The sequence below is a fragment of the Triticum aestivum genome, chromosome 6D, assembly GCF_018294505.1.
Source record: "Triticum aestivum cultivar Chinese Spring chromosome 6D, IWGSC CS RefSeq v2.1, whole genome shotgun sequence".
Lineage (NCBI taxonomy): Eukaryota > Viridiplantae > Streptophyta > Magnoliopsida > Poales > Poaceae > Triticum > Triticum aestivum.
In genome coordinates this window covers 14,661,453-14,679,500 of record NC_057811.1, presented here as the reverse complement: position 1 = coordinate 14,679,500, position 18,048 = coordinate 14,661,453, and the positions used below count along the sequence as shown (strand labels likewise).

Here is an 18,048-nt window from a genome sequence, read left to right as displayed (position 1 = left end):
AAACGTAAACACCTTTTTATTTTTTTTATTTTTTTTTGAAAAGGGGGTTTGCCCCGGCCTCTGCATCAGAAAGATGCATACGGCCATATTATTAATAAGCAAAAGATCCAACAGAAGTCTCGTAGTCTCAGACAAAACAAAAGGCTGTGCTCAACACAGAGCACGAAAGCAACAAACTGGACAGCCACAACCGGCAGGCAAATAAAACAGATACGAAACTAAACACCTATCCTATTATATGACCGCCATCCAAAGGCCTCCGTCGGAGTGAGTAGCAACCACATACGGATGAGTGCAGTGGCCCTGAAGATAACCTGTAAGAAATGAATATTTGTTGTTCTGTTAAAAACCAAATCATTTCTGCAGTTCCAAATTGCCCATAGTAAAGCACATACTCCTACACGGATATGTCTCGCTGTTACTACGTCAATTCCATGTAACCACGTCCCAAATAACGTGTTGATGGAATTCGGAGGAGAAATATTAAAGGCTATGTGGACCGACCTCCACAAAAATCTTTGCCAGAGGGCAATCGAGAAAGAGATGTCTGATTGACTCATCACTATCACAAAAACTACATCTTTTAGAACCCAACCAATTGCGTTTCGCCAAATTGTCTTTAGTTAAGATGACCTGTTTGTGGACAAACCACGTAAACACTTTGATTTTTAAAGGCACTTTGACTTTCTAAACATGTTTCGGACTAGGAATAACGCTAGTGTTGATAATATCCAAATACATGGATTTAACCGAAAACTCCCCATTCTTAGCTAGTTTCCAACATAACTGATCTGGCTGTTGAGAGAGTTGGACCTCCATCAATCTTCTCACAAGATGGAGCCAAGCTTCCCAACGGTGTCTCCCTAGCGTCCTCCTGAATTGAATATTAAGAGAATTTGACTGTAACACTGTTGCAACATAAGCGTCTCTTCGCTGAACAATACTATAGAGAGAAGGATATTGGATTGCTAGGGGCATCTCCCCTAGCCATGTGTCCTCCCAGAATCTTGTGGAAGTACCATTGCCCACTACAAATTTTGTCCTATTAAAAAAGGCTGCTTTTACTCGCATAAGTCCCTTCGAAAACGGCGAATCAGTCGGTCTTACCGTCACCTGGGACAAAGTTTTAGACTGGAGGTACTTATTACGAAGAATCTGTGCCCTAGTGGCATCCGTCTCTATAGATAACTTATACAGCCACTTGCTGAGAAGACATATGTTCTTCACCTCTAAATTTTCAATGCCTAGATCCCCTTGGTCTTTCGGCCTACAAATGATATCTCACTTAGCAAGTCTATATTTTCTTTTTAAGTCGTCACTCTGCCAGAAGAAACTCGATCGATAGAAATCTAGCCTTTTCTGTACCCCAACTGGTACTTCGAAAAAGGATAATAAAAACATAGGCATACTTGTGAGAACCGAATTAATCGAAATCAATCGTCCTCCGTATGACATAAGCTTGCCCTTCCAGCAACTCAATTTTTTCTCAAATCGATCCTCAATGCTCTTCCACTCTTTGTTAGAAAGCTTGCGATGATGGATTGGTATATCCAAATACGTGAACGGTAAAGATCCCACTTCGCACCCGAACAATTCTTTGTAAGCTTGTTGTTCTTCTTTAGCTCTTCCAAAGCAGAACAATTCACTTTTGTGGAAGTTAATCTTCAACCACGATAATTGTTCGAACAAGCATAATACTAACTTCATGTTTCTAGCTTTAGCCAGATCATGCTCCATAAAGATAATAGTATCATCAGCGTACTGTAGGATAGACACTCCCCCTTCAACTAGATGTGGGACGAGGCCACCTACCTGACCATCTTCATTGGCCCTTCCTGTTAGGATAGTCAACATGTCAACGACAATGTTGAACAAAATCGGCGACATCGGATCTCCTTGTCGCAGACCCTTGTGTGTCTGGAAATAATGACCTATGTCATCATTAACCTGATTCCAACACTCCCTTTTTGCGTGATCGGGTCTACCTGGTCTCTCTAGGCCTGATCGAATCCTTTCATACGCAAAGCCTGCTGAAGAAATGGCCATTTTACCTTGTCATACGCCTTCTCAAAATCCACTTTGAAAACCACCCCATCTAGTTTTTTCGTGTGGATTTCATGGAGCGTTTCATGCAGAACCACAACCCCTTCTAGGATGTTCCTGTCCGGCATGAAAGCAGTTTGGGACGGCTGCACCACAGAATGCGCAATCTGTGTAAGCCTATTAGTCCCAACTTTGGTAAAGATCTTAAAGCTAACATTAAGAAGACAGATCGGCCTAAATTGCTCAATCCTCACAGCCTCTGTTTTCTTAGGAAGCAGAGTGATAGTGCCAAAATTCAAGTGGAACAACTGCAACTGTCCCAACAAAAAATCTTGGAACATCGGGAGCAAGTCCCCCTTAATGATGTGCCAGCACTTTTTATAAAACTCCGCTGGGAAACCATCCGGACCTGGAGCTTTATCATTTTTCATTTGGGAGATTGCATCAAACACCTCTTTCTCCGAAAAAGGAGCTGTCAAGATGTCGTTCTCGTCAACTGCAAGCTGAGGGACAACCTCAACCCTTGACTCATCCAAAGAAACACAGTTGACCTCAGGAGGCCCAAACAGCTGCCTATAGTAATTGGTAATATATTCTTTATGGTTCTCCTGCCCTAAAATCATGCCCTCATCTTGCTCAAGCTGAAAGATTCTCTTCTTTCGGTGCTTGCCATTTGCAATCATGTGGAAGAATTGCGTGTTATCATCCCCTTGGACGACCTTGCGAACTTTAGCTCGCAATGCCCACTTCAATTCCTCTTCACGAAGCAGTTCTTTCAATTTTAACTCCGCCTCACTTTAGTTTCTAGTTCTCTGGTATCTAATATGGAGGACTCAGCTTTTATATCTAGGGATTGAATAAGTAAAATGAGTCTTTCCTTCTCCGCGTTATATATCCCACTCAGATGTTTAGCCCATCCCCGCAAGAATTGCGTCAAATGCCTGATCTTATTTTGCCATCGCTCAACACTCGTTCTCCCTCCTGAATCTTTAGCCCATTCTCTTGCTATTAGATCCAGAAAACCTTCTCTTTCGAACCATGCTGATTCGAAAGAGAACGTACTCTTGTTCCCCACGTGCGTTGCCACTCCCGAGTCCACCAACAGAGGGGTATGATCGGAGATTCCGTGGGAGAACGCTTGTACCGTTACAAGGGGAAACTTCTGTACCCATTCGACGCTCGCTAGGACCCGGTCCAGCTTCTCAAATGTTGGGACCGGTAATGTGTTGGCCCAAGTGAACTTTCTACCAGAAAGCTCAATCTCTCAAAGGTCTAAACTTTCAATAATTGTATTAAACATAAACGACCATCTGCCGTCAAAGTTATCATTGTTTTTTTCCTCCCGTCTACAGATAATGTTAAAATCACCCCCAATCAGGATGGGGAGTTGCTCATTACCGCAGATACGAACTAAATCCGCCAAGAAGTCTGGTTTGAGTTTTGGTTGCGCGGCTCCATACACCGCCACCAAAGCCCAATTAAACCCATCGGCCTTTGACCGAACCCGAAACTTAACCGCAAAGTCTCCCATTACCACATTCCTAACTTCTAATGAATCACAATTAACCCCAAGTAAGATCCCACCGGATCTTCCTCTTCGAGGCAGACAATGCCAATCAAAGTCAACCCCTCCCGATAGAGTACTAAGGAATTTGGGGGGGGGGGGTGAAATTGTCCCTTCCAGTTTCTGAAAGGGCAATAAAATCCAATTTGTGTTCTATAGAGGCATCCACTAGAAACCGTCTTTTAGCCAAGTCCTTAAGACCTCTGCTATTCCAAAAAAATCCTTTCATATTTCATCATGAAATTTCTTAGAGGTTCGGATCCTAGCACTTCTACGCACGGCCGACGCCGGATAAATCCTACGATTCCACTTGCGTTTAGGTCTGTTTTGGTCCTCTACCCGGTCCCCATGACCGAGCTCGGTGGACACATCCACCTGGGACTCAGCAATAATGGAAACTCTAGGCAATACATTGTACCATTTTTCATTTTTTTCCATTTTATATTTTTTCCTGTCAATTATTTTTGGGTTTTTTTAAATGCCCAACGAATTGATCTCAACGAACAAAGCACTAATGCACAATACAAGAAAATAACTTGGTGAGCAAATAACCATTTCGTTGTTTTCAACCAGTTCTTTCCTTGATGGATGAATTAAGCCCAATAACACTTCCTTTCAACTGGAGCAAGATTGCAGAAGGCATCCTGAGATGGCACCAACCTGTAAATAGTTGGCATAAAAAATAATTAAAGACTAGTTTGTATAGGTATGCAGTACATATGCATCGCTATGTGTATATGAATCATGGACCATTTAGATGGATATTGGTAACCAATGAAATATAGGTTTCAACCTGAGGCAGCATCGATCTTAAATTAGAAACTATAAAGCTCTAGAGGATTAAAAACAATTCGAAATTAACAGTTTAATTTTGTCAAATGTATCAAGGATAAATGAAGTGGCATTCCCGTCATTCAAAACATACGTGCATGTAGATCAAAATGGAAAACAATGAGTATGGTGTATACATACGCATTGTTAACTTGGTGAAAATCATGATTGATAGAAGAGGAAAAGGTTCAAGGTTGACTTGGCGCCGCATCCTCGTCTATGTTGAGATGAGATATATTTTCCGCCACATCATCCTTTGACTGGATAACAAGAAATGAGGAACGTGAAACAAACAATCATGTCATACGTATGCAACAAGAGTTAATGGTGTCCCCAATTAAAAGGTAATGGGTTCATGTAAGTAGTCAGCTGTAGCGTATACCTCTTGGTCAGTACCCGAAACCTCCTCCTCGGATCCGCCATCTTCATCCTCGTCATACTGGAATTTGTGAAAAAGCAAGCAGTGAAGGAATAATTAGAGGAATATATACTTGATACGACATGTGTACCTCTTGCTATGGGAATGAAAGAAGAGGGTAATAGTATATGCAACTGTGTACATGTGTACCTCTTCCTGTTCATCTCCATTGGAAACTCTCTCGGATCCTTCATCCTCGTCATCCGACTGGAGTAATAAGAATGAGAAATAAAAGAGTATGTTGACACGTACCATAATCAGCACGAGGCAGTAGATAATGTGAGTATCAGCCATATGTATACCTCTTGGTCAGTACCTGAGACCTCCTCCTCGGATCCGCCATCTTCATCCTCATCATACTAGAATTAAGAAAAAGCAAGCAGGCATGTAATTATTATGAGTATATACTTGATACGACAATGTTTAGTCGTGAATGATAGATGGGGATAATAGTATGTGCAAGATCTAGTGTGCATGGGTATACCTCTTCTTCATGTGATGAGTACACTTCCTCCGATCCGTCGTCACTGTCGTCATCATCGTCAGAATTATCAGACTGAAGTAGAAACAATTAAGCAAGAATTAGAGCAATATTACTAAGATCGTGGCAATGCACTAAGAGAATCAGGATGGCTCAAATAGGAAATATGAACCACGCTTTCATTGTTGTAAAACCCATATAGAAACGTAGGTACCTCTCCGTCTGATCTTGATATCTTGAGTTTGGGATGGTTGGGGTGCATTTCTGCAGCGAGCCTCAGAGCGGCCTCTGTTGCCTCCACCTGCTCACCACAAAAGTCGTCCTTGCAGTCGAGCATGCATGTCACTTCCTTGAGAAAAGGCATATTTCCTGCCAAGCCAACGTCCTTTCCCACGCTAGCTAGCAATCCAATACTTCAAGCATCGGCAATGCTCCCTCTCCACACACGATCTCTATGTTTATCCTGAGATATGTTAGGTTCTGGAACTCATGGCTAGCAACAGTATATGATAGTGTGTCTTCTCTTGGATTTGATATGTAGAGGAAGCGGAGCGAAGACATCCTTTCGAGGATTTGCAGATCCAGTGCTTCCAACTCTTGCAGTTCAAACCAATTTTCCGAAAAGGGGCGCTTTATTACTTAAAAGATTTAAGCATTACGTCCGGCCTCTGCATAACTAAGATGCACACAGCCAAATAAGATCCTCTCACACAAAATAAAAATAAAAAGGCGAATTACTACGAAACATGTAGAGTCCGTATAACGCCTAAAGCGGAGGGGGGCCAATCCTTAGATCATGCTGCCACCCATGTTGGGCAAAAGTATCCCTCGCCGTAGCCTCCAATCGTGTACACACCTCCGTAAACAGGCCTCGATTCTCCACCCGTTGTAGAGAGGACCATAAACGAAGTGTCCCGGTACATCTATAGATAACCTACAATAGAGAAGTACTTTTACCGTTAAAAACCTTATCATTTCTACATAGCCAAAGCGACCAAATGATGGCAAGCGCTCCCACCCCGAGAAGAGTTCTAAACCTGTGATCAATCCCATGTAACCAGTTGCCAAATACATTAGCAACACTACAGGGAGGATACAAGCCAGAAGCTACTTGGATGACTGACCATATAGAACGAGCCAATTTGCATTGGAAGAATAAATGTTTTATTGTCTCCTCATGGTGACAAAAGACACATTGCGGGCTTCCATGCCAATTCCTCTTAATAAGGTTATCTTTAGTAAGAATGACTCCACGACGAAGATACCATGCAAAGATTTTATTCTTAAGAGGTATCTTCATCTTCCAGATCTTCTTGTTATTAACAACTGGCACGTCAGACTGGATTAACGCTCTATACATAGAATCCACTGAGAATTGTCCATTCCCATGGAGGTTCCATCGGAATACATCAGACCCATGTGACAATTGCACCGTGGACAACCGTTGGAGCAGGACGTTCCACGATTGGAGTCTGGGTCCAATTAAGTCTCTTCTGAACGTCACATTTGGCGAAAATGATTCCATTACCGTGGCGATAGTATCACCTTTGTGGCGCACAATGTTGTATAGAGCCGGATATTGTTCCCGGAGTGTGGCATTTCCTAGCCACTTGTCCTCCCAGAATCTAATTTCCGAGCCGTCCTTAATCAAGAAGGATTGCAGTTCAAACCATAGGTAGGAGACATGCGGAACACAAGAGAACTCCATCCACGATGGATGCCTGGGTAAAATCATGCCAGACAGTGACACCTAACGAAGCTCCCAAGGGGGAGACCACTCTTCCCAGCCATCAACTTCAACTGACTCATCCATCTCTCACAAGATCTCGAGAGTACGTAGTTTGCACACAGACTTGACCAGAGCCTTGTGCATGCTCTCATCCATGTCATCGAAACTGATTTCGAGCACCCTCAACTGTGTCAGCTTTCCCAACTCAGTGGGGAACTCTAAGGATTTGTCCATATGGTGTAGCTCTAGCTCTTCTAGGGACATCAGCTTCCCTATCCTGCCCATCATCCTTGTGCCCTCAGAAGCACGCATGCACATCAGCTTGGTTAGCTCACCAACAGAGGTCGGTAATTCTTTTATTCCAGTGTCCTGCACATCCAGTGTCTCCAAGAACTTGAGATGATGTCCAAAGTCACTCGGGAGCTCGGAAACAGGTGTTCCGAGCATCCCTAGGTACCTCAGCTGAACCAACTTCCCAAGATGATCAAAATTACAACCACCTACAGGGAAATAACAGTACTCTAGGGCCAGTACTCGTAATACTTTAAAGCTCAGAAGTGGAGGCAGAACAAGACCAACAGACCTGATAGCAATAAATGACCTCACATTTCCCATATCCATATGGTCAACGAATCCACCATGGATGGCTAACCTACGAGCAGTGATGCTTGTGCTAGGCGAACATGTGTTGTGTTGCACCTTGTCTTGTGTTGTCACAAAGGTTACTTCCCTTGACAAGGTGCGTATGAGATCCAACACAATGTCATGAACATGACAAGAATCTATCATGCTTATATTGTCCTGATTTATTGACTGGATCATACTCCTATTTACAAGATCATTATAGTAGCTCCGTCCCAGCTCTAATGCACCCATCTCTTGATCCATAGGTATAAAACCTTCCGCCCCCCACTTCCATATCACCCTATTTTTGAGAATCAATTCATCTTCTGGATATCCACTCAAGTGCAACAAGCAAGTCTTCAGGTGGAAAGGTAAATCATAATAGCTAAAAGACAATATTTTTCTTGTGTTTTGAATAGCTTCATTGTCTTCCTGACCAAAACCAATAGAGTCAAACACCTTAGACCAGACACCCCTTGGCTTACTAACAAGCAAGCTAGCTAATGTAATGATGGCCAATGGCACACCACCACATTTTCTGAAGAAATTATCAGAAAGTTCATCCGAGTGATCATCAAGACTTACACCTTCATCACCGAATATTCTGCTATGGAATAGCCTTTTGGAGTTGTCTTTAGAAAGTGGTTTTATGTTGTAAACACCACCAAGTTTTTTGGCAACTTCATGAATACGAGTAGTTGTGATTACTCTACTTCTGGAGTTACTATCCACCAGTGCACATTTTATTATTTCCCATGTTGATACATCCCAAATGTCATCAATAACAATTAGGTACCTACTCGCCGCACCCTGCCTCGACCTCGACGCGCCCTGCCCCGACCTCGCCGTCGCCGAGCCCTGCCCCGACCTCGCCGTCGCGCACGCCGAGCGCCCTGCCCCGACCTCGCCGCCGCTCGCCTGCACTGTGAGCCTCACCGCGCCGTTCCCCTCCCCCCCCCCCCCCCCCCCCGCGCCCGCCCAAACGCCGCCGCCCGCCTCGACGCCGACGACGAAGCAGGCCCCCTGTTCACATATATATTAAAAAAAATTTGTTCATATTGTAGTAGTAGTAGATGATGATGATGATGTATGTATGTTCATATGCAAAATTTAGGATTTTTTCTGTTCATAGATTTTTTTGGTGATATTATTGTATAATATGCAAATGTTTGTATGTTCATATGCAAAGAATATGTCATTTTTTACAGAATTTTTATGATTTTTCTGTTGTAATTTTGTTCATAGATTTTTTATTTTGTTCATAGATTTTTTTATTTTTTTCTGTTGTAATTTTGTTCATAAAGTTTTAGGATGAAAAAAAAGAAGAAGAAGAAATAAAAAGGGAGGAGGAGAAGTTTCTTTTAGTTTTAGGATTATTTTAGTTTATGTTTAGTTTAGGAAGAAGGAAAAGAAAAAGGAGAAGAAGAGGAGAAATAAATAAGAAGAGGAAAAAAGGAAAAAAAAGAGGAGAAGAAGAAAGGAATAGAGGAGAAGAAGAAAAAATAGAAATTCCTTTCTTCTCCTCTTTTTTTTCTTCTTTTTTTTCTTCCTCTTCCTTTTCTTATTTTTTATCTGGTATGTCATTATCGATATACCCCCTCCCCGATAACTTCGACATGAGGGGGGGAGGGGTCGCCAAGGGTTCGAGGGGCGAGGGTCGGGAACTAGCTAGGGTAGAGGGTCGAGGGTCACCGAGGGGTCGAGGGTCGCCGAGGGTTCGAGGGTCGAGGGGTCGTCATATGTCGTCGTTGTCGATATAACCCCCTCTCGACCGTGATAACTTATACCACAGGAGCACCCCCCCCCCCCCCCCGGCCCTCTCTCTCGACCAAAACTCTCGAGGACACCCAAACCCTAGAAAAAAATGATGTCGGTCTCCTACCCCCTCCCGCCGCGCCCCTACCCGACAAACTCTCTCGAGGCCACCCAAATTTACCAAGTTAAAAGAGCGTTGTCGTCGAGGCCACCCCAAACCCTTGAAGCATTGTCGAGGCCACCCCAAACCCTTGAAGCATTGCCGAGGCCACCCCAAACCCTAGAGAAGCAGCATCGAGGCATTCCTTATTGTGATTAGCTAGCTAGTTCTACGTTTGCCACTAATATATCCATCTGTCATGTTTGAATAATAATTGCCATGTTGTAAATATTTGCAGAAACTATGGAGCACCCCCGAGACGAAGCAACATAAGCTGTGTTGGGGGACATAATCGCACCAGGAAGTGATGTCGTCTTGTCGTTTCTCAACGACATCGATGGTCTGGAAGGACAGGGTGAAGAAGCAGGCTATGATTATGATGGCTCAGGTGACCCAATGCCGGTGCAAGAAGGAGACCGTGATGACAGCTCCGGTGACCCAATGCCGGTGCAAGGAGACCGTGATGACGGCTCCGGTGACCGAACTGAGTCCGGCCAGGTATATATATTAGTTAAGCCTGTGCTGACTAGCTAATTGATGCATTCATTGTTTTGGTATGTACACATATTAATTAATTCTCGTCTTTCTTCTCTTTTTAGCCCTCCAGATCGAGCACAACTTCGGTAAAGAGACGAGGCCCAAAGAAAAAGTTGCGCTCGGATGAAACGTTTGAGATCACAGCAATCGCGCGCGATGGCATGCCGATGGAACCCATCCGGACAAAGGAAGCATTTGCTGCTCAGTGCGGGGTTCTTGTTAGGGACAAGATCTCGATTAGTATCCACCAATGGTTAAAGCCTAAGAAGGAAGACCCTAAGGTGTCTTATGTCGACGATATGCAGAAAGATGATCTTTGGACAGCGCTAAAGGAAAATTTCACCCTACCGCTAGAGGAGGATCCGGAGAAGCCAGTTAAAGAGCAATTGATCAAGTCTCATGCTCTTAAGAAGATGGCAGAACTATTCAGGAGGTGGAAGAATGAGCTGAAAACATCGTTTGTCGACAAAGAAAAGACACCAGAATTCACCGGCCGGTATGAGAAGATCAGAGATCACTGGCCCGCATTTGTGGCCCACAAGACATCGGACAAGTAAGAAGATGTCAGCGACAAACAAGAAAAATGCTGCGAAGAAGAAGCATCACCATCGCACGGGGTCGGGTGGCTACCTCAAAGCCCGGTCGTTGTGGGCCAAGGCTGAGAATGACCTGATTGATAAAGGGGTCGAACCAGAGACATTGAACTGGCCAGACGGTTGCCGGACTTGGTTCTTCGGGGTTGGCGGAACCTTCGACCCTATATCAGGGAAGTGCGTTTGGACGAACGAGCGATTGCGAATACCCGTCACGAGGCTTCAGGAGTATATCGAGGCAGCACGGCAAGGGACGTTCGTTCCAGACAAAGAGAATGACGAGCTCACAATGGCCCTCGGGAATCCTGAGCACCCTGGACGGACACGAGGCACGCCAGGCTCCGTTCCGTGGAAGGCTGGGTTTCCGGACGCAGGCGGTTACAAATGCCAGGAGAGGAGGAAGAAAGTGGAGCATACCCAACTGCAGGCGCTGCACGCAAGGGTACAGGCGATAGAGGAACGAGAAGCAGATCGCAGCAAACGACCTGCCGAAGCTTCCCCCGAAGCTACCCCACCATCTCAGCAGAGAAGTAGCATGGCTTCCACCGAGCTGCTTCAGCAGGAGCCTGTCTTCACGGCTCCTAGCTACCCCGTGGATGCTATCACGGAGTCTCAACATTGCCACCTTATGACACAATGGATGAAATTGAAAGTCAAGGCGGCTGTTGGCTCTGTTGCACCTCGTGAACCTGGCGCAACCTATCACTATCGGCCGATTCCAAAAGGATATGCTAGGGTGATGGTGGATGAAATAACGGACGGATTTGAGGACCTCGAGCTTGACCACCCTATGGGTGAAGGGGAGACTCGGCTGGGTTCTTCTCTGAAGACTCCATGCCTATGGCGGAAGGAGCTCATCAACCTTCCGAACTGGACGCCTCCGCCTCCTCCTCCACCTCCGGCGAGTCAGGGCACTCCGCCTCCTCCTCCGACAAGTGATCAGGGCACTCAGCCTCCTTCTCCGGCACGCAGCAGCACTCCGCCTCCTTCTCTGCCTGCGCCGACGTGCCCGAGCAGCCAGCCTCCTCCTTCTCCGCATCGTCAGCAAGGGCGGAAGAGACCCGCCGCTGCTCTGGCTGCTCCGGCACGTCGTAGTCCTTCTCCTCCACCTCGTAAGAAAGGAAAGAAGATAGCCGCAGCCGCTCCGTCTGCTCCGGCGTCTAGCAGTACAGCCAGAGGCGGGAGGCAATACAGATTCGGTCCTTCTCTGAATACTCAAGAGAAGTTACCATACGAGAGGACCGTGGAGGAAAACGTGAAGATCGTGCGAGCCGAAGTGACAAACTTCTTTGAAGGGGTGAAAGCAAAGAAACATCCACCTCCGGAGGAGAAGATAGATCCGGTGAAAGTGAAGCGCACTCTGGCTGCCCTGACAAAACCACCAAAGTCTCCGCCAAAAGGCAACTATGAGCGCATTATTGAAAGGCCATTTATCGAAGCGGGTTGGTCGGGAAGTACTATCAGTGATCAAAGGTTAAAAGAACGACCAGCTGGGAAAAAAATTGCCCAGCTCGGAGAACAAGCGAACCAATCGTGCCCCCCGCTCAAGGTGTCTAGCGATATCGTCGCTAATGATCCAAGGATGGTGCCCGGTTATACCAATCTTGGAGATTACCTGCCCGACGATGTACATTATGATTTCTTGGAGGTGGAAGAACACAGATACGAGTACGGGAAGCTTCTCGTCAAAGATGAAAGATCTCTAACAACGATGATGCGAATATTCCATGATTGGTACATGAAAACCTGCAGAGAGTCTGGCGGGAGGAATATTTTGACGCTGAGAGTTAAAGAGGAGCATGACCTCGTTGGAATTGATCTGTTGAATGTTCCATTTGAGGAGTTCTTCCAGTTTTTCAATCAACATGCCCTCGATAAATTAACGGTCACTTGCTACTGTCTGTAAGTACTACTTCTGTCATTAAGTCTCTATATATAGGTCAGCTCTTTCATTGCATGTATTTATAATTATCCTCGCTATATTATGCAGATTGAAGATCGCCGAATTGAAGAAAAGATAAATCGGTGATATTGGGTTCATTAACACAAATCTTATAGATGCATATACGGTTGAATTTAAGGCCAACTTGTTACGATCGTTGGTAATAAATGAAAACAAAGATATAATACTCTTTCCTTACAACTTCAAGTGAGTGTTACTGTCTTGTGCATATTCGGTTTCCCTTATTAGTCCAGGTTATAGTAATGTAATTGATGAGTTATGCATGCGTGCTCAGCTTCCACTATATTCTCCTAGAGATTAAGCTTGAGCAGGGACTAGTAACCGTCTTAGACTCGAGACGAAAAGATCCCCAGGAGTATGCGGACATGACTGAAATGCTCGAGAAGTAAGTTAAATCGATCATTATCGTACCATATTGGCAACTTTGTTCATTTCCTGATATCAAGTAATTGTTTTCTTTGTCTCGCAGGGTTTGGACAAAATTCACCTCAAAATCTCCGGGACTGCCGAAGAAGCTGCAATTTAGACACCCGAAAGTAAGTACTACTAGCATGTTCCGCGCATCTCCTAGTGATTCAAGCGCTAGTTTCATCAATACCATTTATAGCATGCTTGCTTATCAGTTTGATTGACCTCTATTTCTTGTAAAATGGTTGTGGCAGGAAGCCGGGAATAATTACTGTGGATACTACGTTTGCGAGTCCATCCGCCACACGACCTGTGAGCGGGGCTACTCTGACAAACAATATGAAGTGTGTAAATAATAATATTCATAATTTTATTTTATTACCATCATTTGTGTTGAGTTTCATTTATTCATATATATATATATATATATATATATATATATATATATATATATTGACCCCCTTCTTCAAATTAGATGTTTCGGATGCGGGATGAACTCCTACCACCAGATCGTATGCGAGAAATTCAAGAGGAATTGGCGGCATTCTTTCTTGACCACGTGATCGATAAAGACGGAGAATACCATGTGGACCCTGAGTTCATATATAATTAGGAGATTATATTGTAAGAGATAATTATATTGTATATATGTAGCCAGTAGCGTCGGATAGATATACGAGAACTTGTTGTTCGACCAATCTCTCGGAAAAGGAGAGGTGGTCGATATCACTTCTCTCTATATGTATATGTTCATGACGATCTTCTGTTTCCTTCATTTGCTTACTAGCTAGCGTGTCGAGTCCTCTCTATACGTATAGTACGTAGCGTCGACCAAGCACGGATATAAGAGAGGACACTTCTCTCTATTAATTAGCTAGGTAACACAATATATGAAACACCTAAATTAACCCCCCAAAACCCCTAAACCACCCCCTTTCAAAAAAACAAAAACCTCAGCTCCTGCCAGCTGCTGACGCGTGGACGCCTATTGGTCCCTGTTGGTGCCACCAACCGGGACCAAAGGGCCTCCTGCCTGGGCTCGCCGCACTGGCCACGTGGAGGCCCATCTGTCCCGGTTCATGTAAGAACCGGGACTAAAGGCCTAGGGCATTAGTAACGACACTTTAGTCCCGGTTCAACAACCGGGACAAATGGCCCTTACGAACCGGGATAAATGGCCCTTTTTCTACTAGTGATAGTAAAAATAAGACTTTTTAATCAAATAAAACTTATTTTATATATTTATCTTGGACGAAAAAATTTAAAAGTTTTATCCACGATTCTAGTTAGAAAGCTTTACTGTTCTGCAAAGGTTTGAACTTGAAGACATGTTTTATGTGAGAGAAACAAAAAAGAAAAATGTATTTGCATGGATCTTAATGCGAAGAACGGATGGCTAGATAAGAGGGGCCTCGGTTTAGGTGCTCCAAAATACGTTTTGGTTGTTTTGGGTGCTGTTTTTTTGCCGATGCATCCCATCGGTTGGAGAACCGCTGACAAGGTAGCGCAGCCCATCGGGTGGTGGAGAGGTGCCGGTGCAGAGGATCAGATGAGCGGCTTAGTACTGACCGGTTGGCTCATGGCGCGGTGCAGAGGTGCCGACGGCATGGCGATGCGGCGAGGTTGAGCCGGTGCCCTCGTCTGGAATCTTCCCGATCCAAGCCTCCGCTGCAGATCCAGCTCGGCTCGCCCGCCGTTCCTTCCCTGCCTGCATCACGCGCATCGGTTCTCAGGTGATTCCTCTGATTCCATCATCTCCCATTCATCAAAGAGCGCCGCTAGCTCCTCTGACTCGGGCCACCGCCGCTACCTCCAGGCTGCGCCGCCCGCTCGCCCGCCAGCATCTCCACCCAGCATCTCCCGCAACGTCCGCCACCACACACTAGTAGAAAACAGGGCTTTGGTTCGGGCCTAGCCAGCCCATTAGTCCCGGTTCTGCACGAACCGGGACCCATGGGGGGCATTCGTCCCGGTTCGTGAGCCCAGGGGGCCCGCCGGGGCCTCGTGGGCATTGGTCCCGGTTCGTCTGGACCCATTTGTCCCGGTTCTAAGCACGAACCGGGACCAATGGGCCTCGCTCCTGGCCCACAGCCATTGGTCCCGGTTCGTGACTCGAACCGGGACAGAAGGGGGAGCTTTAGCCCCGGTTCCAGCCACGAACCGGGACAAATAAGTTGCCTATATACACCCCATCGCCGCAGCAGAGCACTCCACAGTGCTCTGTTTTTTCTGGCCGGCAAGGGGAGGGCATTTGGGTGCTCTAGCTCACCTGCTATGCACATGAGGTGTTCGATGAAATGCCCGAGCCACACTAGTTAAGCTTTCTCCTCTCAAAGCTCGACCTCCGAGCTCCATTTTTCCCAAGATTTGTCTAGGTTTAGTAGTCCGTCACGCCCCGTCCCCGTCTTCACTGCCGTCGATCGCCCGCGCCGATCTCATCGCCGGCACCACCGTGGTGAGCCTCTTGTTCTTATATTCTTTCTGAAAGAAAAAAATTCTTACTTTAGATAGATACTTGTCTAATTTTCTTACTTTTGACACACATAATTATATATAATGCACGCGGATGAACCGGCAATGGATGTATGGTGACAGACACACCTCCGAGTACATTAAGGGCGTGCATAATTTTCTCGAAGTGGCTGAGGCAAACAAGCAGAATGGTTTTATCTTTTATCCATGCCCTAAATGTGGGAATACGAAGTCTTACTCTCACCGGAAAATCCTTCACACCCACCTGCTTTAAAAGGGTTTCATGCCACACTATAATGTTTGGACGAGGCACGCAGAAATAGGGGTTATGATGGAAGACAGTGAAGAAGAAGAGGAGGATGACAACTATGTGCCCCCTGAATACGGTGATGCTGCAACGGGGGAAGCTGCTGAAGATCAAGAGGAACCAGACGATGTGCCCGATGATGATGATCTCCGCCGGGTCATTATCGATGCAAGGACACAATGCAAAAGTCAAAAGGGGAAGCTGAAGTTCGATCGCATGTTAGAGGATCACAAAAAGGGTTGTACCCCAATTGTGAAGATGGCAACACAAAGCTCGGTACCGTACTGGAATTGCTGCAGTGGAAGGCATAGAATGTTGTGCCTGACAAAGGATTTGAGAAGCTACTGAAAATATTGAAGAAGAAGCTTCCAGAGGATAACGAATTGCCCGACAGTACGTACGCAGCAAAGAAGGTCGTATGCCATCTAGTATTGGAGGTGTAGAAGATACATGCATGCCCTAATGACTGCATCCTCTACCGCGGTGCGTACGAGGATTTGAACGCATGCCCAGTATGCGGTGCATTGCGATATAAGATCAGACGAGATGACCTTGGTGATGTTGACGGCGAGCCCCCCAGGAAGAGGGTTCCTGTGAAGGTGATGTGGTATGCTCCTATAATACCACGGTTGAAACGTCTGTTCAGAAATGAAGAGCATGCAAATGGTACAGAGAGGGCCATAAGAAGGACGGGAAGTTGAGAGCACCCGCTGACAGGTCGCAGTGTAGAAAAATCAAGAAAAAGTACTGGGCTGAGTTTGCAGGTGACCCAAGGAACGTATGGTTTGGTTTAAGAGCGGATGGCATTAATCCTTTCGGGGAGCAGAGCAGCAGTCACAGCACCTGGCCCGTGACTCTATGTATGTATAACCTTCCTCCTTGGATGTGCATGAAGCGGAAGTTCATTATGATGCCAGTTCTCATCCAAGGCCCTAAGCAACCCGGCAACGACATTGATGTGTACCTAAGGCCATTAGTTGAAGAACTTTTACAACTGTGGAATGGAAACGGTGTACGTGTGTGGGATGAGCACAAACAGGAGGAATTTAAACTGCACGTGTTGCTGTTTGTAACCATCAACGATTGGCCCGCTCTCAGTAACCTTTCAGGACAGACAAACAAGGGATACCACGCATGCACGCACTGTTTAGCTGACACCGAAAGTATATACCTGGACAAATGCAGGAAGAATGTGTACCTGGGCCATCGTCGATTTCTTCCGACCAACCATCAATGTCGAAAGAAAGGCAAGCATTTCAAAGGCGAGGCAGATCACCGGAAGAAGCCCGCCATGCGTACCGGTGATCACGTACTTGCTATGGTCAATGATTTACACGTAATCTTTGGAAAGGGTCCCGGCGGACTAGCTGTTCCGAATGACGCTGAGGGACGCGCACCCATGTGGAAGAAGAAATCTATATTTTGGGACCTACCCTACTGGAAAGACCTAGAGGTCCGCTCTTCAATCGACGTGATGCACGTGACGAAGAACCTTTGCGTGAACCTGCTAGGCTTCTTGGGCGTGTATGGGAAGACAAAAGATACACCTGAGGCACGGGAGGACCTGCAACGTTTGCACGAAAAAGACGGCATGCCTCCAAAGCAGTATGAAGGTCCTGCCAGCTACGCTCTTACCAAAGAAGAGAAGGAAATCTTCTTTGAATGCCTGCTCAGTATGAAGGTCCCGACTGGCTTCTCGTCGAATATAAAGGGAATAATAAATATGCCAGAGAAAAAGTTCCAGAACCTAAAGTCTCATGACTGCCACGTGATTATGACGCAACTGCTTCCGGTTGCATTGAGGGGGCTTCTACCGGAAAACGTCCGATTAGCCATTGTGAAGCTATGTGCATTCCTCAATGCAATCTCTCAGAAGGTGATCGATCCAGAAATCATACCAAGGCTAAGGAGTGATGTGGCGCAATGTCTTGTCAGTTTCGAGCTGGTGTTCCCACCATCCTTCTTCAATATCATGACGCACGTCCTAGTTCATCTAGTCGACGAGATTGTCATTCTGGGCCCCGTATTTCTATACAATATGTTCCCCTTTGAGAGGTTCATGGGAGTCCTAAAGAAATATGTCCGTAACCGCGCTAGGCCAGAAGGAAGCATCTCCATGGGCCATCAAACAGAGGATGTCATTGGGTTTTGTGTTGACTTCAT

The 18,048-nt window shown here is 45.7% G+C and overlaps 1 pseudogene; it reads right to left on the bottom strand.

Annotated features, from left to right (window-relative positions):
• Positions 1–4,200: 4,200 nt before the first annotated feature.
• LOC123142321 (disease resistance protein RGA5-like) lies at positions 4,201–14,963 on the bottom strand (annotated as a pseudogene).
• Between the last annotated feature and the right edge of the window lie 3,085 nt (positions 14,964–18,048).